The following is a 3,232-nucleotide window of genomic DNA, read 5'->3' as shown; positions in this document are numbered from 1 at the left end:
GCACGAGGCGGTCTAACTTGATTAGCAGCTTGGCCGTATAGGGCCCCAGGACGAGACGATGGTACAAGCGGGGCATTAGGTAGGTCCTCAGGACCACAAGACGCTGCTGGGGCTTCAGAGGCGCCCGAGACACCCTACCCAATAGCAGCGCCAGCTCCCGCTCCAACGGCATGGGCGCCCTACCCGCGGCGGAAAAGGAGATGCCCAGGTAGCGGCACACCGTCGCTATATCGTTTGCGGGTAGCTGTTCGTTGTTCACCTTGAAGGTTGTAGTTGTGACAACCTTTACTTTCTTTTCCCTTCCAGATGGCTGGAGGGCGAGAGTGAATGACTTACCAGCGTTAATTTCCAAACCTCGTGGGCCCAAGAAGGCCGCGAGGCTATCCAGTCTTTCCTGGAGTCCTCGCGGAGTTGACGCCATTACGACCAGGTCGTCGGAGAACGCCATGGCGTCAACTTTAAAATCCCCACTAGTAAACCCTATTTCGGGGTCGAGGCCGCTGAGCCACTCGTCCAACACCAAGTTGAAAAGAACAGGTGAAAGAGGGTCTCCCTGTCTCACCCCAGTAGTGGGCCTCACCAAGAGTGTTCTGTCCCCATACCCGAGCACCGTCTCTGAAGTACCATACAAACTTTGCAGATACTCCAGGAACGACGCCGAGAGACCCGCCCGGGCAGCACCCCGTAGGATAGCTTCCGTGGACACCCGATCGAACGCCTTGGTGAGGTCCACACTGGCAAGGAACAGGGGTCTCCTCGAGGTCTTAGCCTCATCCAAGGCGGTAGCCAAAATGGCTATATTTTCCGCACAGCCGTCGACAGGAATAAAAGCCCTCTGCCGGTGATCGAGGTCAACCGCGGTGAGGAGCCGTCGAGACATTACTTTGTTAAACAACCTGAGAAGCACTGGGGCTACTGTTATCGGACGAAAGTCCCTTGCATCCCGTGCACCCTCCTTTTTAGGTATAAAAACCGTTCTCCCTCCCCTAAGACATACTGGTACCTGACGGCCCAGCATGATTAAGTTTAGCACTACCCTCAAAATTGGCATGGGTACCTTCCGGAGGTCACGCGAAGTGAAACCATCGGGGCCTGGTGCGGAACTCATCGGGGGCAAAGACTGTTTAATATCCTGTGCACCTATAATGAAAAAGGGCTCCAAGGCAGCCCCAACAACACTTACCTCCTCCGTGATGGGGGGCGGGACAGAGCCCGCCATGATTGACTCCCACTCCTTGAGGAACTTCTCCGGGTCCTCGACTTCGGCTGCTGCTTTTCCGTCCAGGATCTCCCGGACACACTCCGACTGGCGCTTTCGGAATAACTCCTGAGTAAGAGCATAGTCCTTCTTCTTTTGTTTCCTGCGACTCAAGGGGCGCTGTGGGCGACGCCGCCGACCTCGATGAGGCGGAGCCGGTCGCACATCTCGGAAAAAATATTCCCGAATGTAGTTGTTCAATGGTGCGGCCACCTCCACCCCATCTAGCGCCAGCCGCGCCACAATCCACAACTCAGCCCCACCATGTGTCCTCGGCGCCTGCCTACCCGTGAGACTGCGAATCTCCTGGAGCAGCCTCAACCGAGACCGCTCCGCATTCTCGTCGAGGATTATTTGAGGCTGTACATGGCACTCCCCTTGCTCCATCGAAATGTTGTGGTCGTCACCGTGATCCCGCTGCACCGGAACCTGATGCTGCAGGGTGTGGTCTTCAAGCACCTCACCCCTACTACGTGTTGCCATGCGTGAGACCTGCGGGACTGCATCGTCCCCCGTGACAGTCGTCACGGACTCCGTGGGTGCAGGTCTAACTTCCTGTTGATGGTCCTCAGTCACTGCCAGGAGTCGGGCCACTGTTGCCCGGTAGGCCTTCATCTTTCTGTGGCTCTTCACAGAGTCATACGTGCGACTTGCACTTTTGTCGGAGTCGTATCTCTGCAAAGCGGAGTGGAGTGCCTGGTTGATGTGTTTTACACCTGACCGAAGCAGCCCCACCTCCATCTTCGCCAGAAGATACGACTCCTCGGGTGTCCATCGTGCCTTAACGCGGTCAATAGAGATTGCAGCGTTATAGGCATTTTTGTGCTTGCGTTGTCGATGGACGCCCAACCCAATTTTAGTGGAGAAGCACTCTCCACACTCCTGACATGTGAACTGGGATGTAGCATCAGTTCCAGCTCCAGATTCCAGAACCTCTGATGCCGGGTTACCACCACTAGCATCAGCATCAGTTGAACGGTTAACCACAAAATTTACCGCGGAGGTCCCGAAAGTGCGGGTATCCCCGGAAACATACGAGGAACCCGCGATGTCATCACTGACATCTTCATCGCTCACCGAGCTCTCGGTGACATCAACCACCGAGAGCATGCCCTGAATGTCTCTGGTGGACATCAGGACGAAAGGACTATTCTGGCTACTGCCACTCTGAGTAGGAGTTAGAGATTGCCTCACTTGGTCCGGATCAACGTCAGAGCAGAGGAGCCCTGGGGTTATCAAGCCCATGGCCTCTCCCTCGTCTGAATCTCCGTACACAGGCGATGAGCCTCCACCTGGGGGTGATAGTCCCAGCTGACTCGATCGCCTGCAGGCCCTACCGCCCGAGTGTTCAACACTCGGAGTGGGCCGACCAAGGGGTTCTCTGTGTTCCTCGACCACCCGCAACAACGGGGGACGTTTGAGCGGTCGCAAGGTGTTCCCCACACCTCCGCCATTGCCAGATGGATCGGAAGGAAGGACTCGTTTCTGGGTCTCATCGACACTTTCGGCAGTTGGTATGTGGTGGGTGGGAACCCTATCCGCAATACCCGCCCTCTGTGCCTTCGCCGTACTACGTGTCTCCCTCCGTCCACTAGCCATTGCCTCTCGGGAAGTCATGTTACCGAAGCCATGACTGGGCATGACTGACGGGACAAGGTAGGCGCCGGACTGATCGGGCCCAACCCCCGGTACACCTCCAGTCCTTGCATGCACAGCCGACTCCGGATGTCTGATCTCCCCTGGCCGACTACGTCCTGTCTTTGGAATGGCTCCAGTCCGCGCGTATCCCATCTGTGGGAGCTCGACGCACGCAGTGCCGGGCCCAGTACTGCGAGGAACCGCTCTCACAGCCACGTGCGAACCTTTACCATCCCGGACAGACGTTAAGGTAGCTTCACACCCTGCTTCCGCTGCCGTGTTATCAGCGGTGCCCATGGTCGAATGCCTGGGCTCCTCCGCAGAGGACATCTCCAC

Source organism: Ixodes scapularis, unplaced genomic scaffold (assembly GCF_016920785.2).
Source record: "Ixodes scapularis isolate PalLabHiFi unplaced genomic scaffold, ASM1692078v2 ptg001158l_1___fragment_3__unscaffolded, whole genome shotgun sequence".
Taxonomy (NCBI): Eukaryota; Metazoa; Arthropoda; class Arachnida; order Ixodida; family Ixodidae; genus Ixodes; species Ixodes scapularis.
This window is presented reverse-complemented; position numbering follows the sequence as displayed.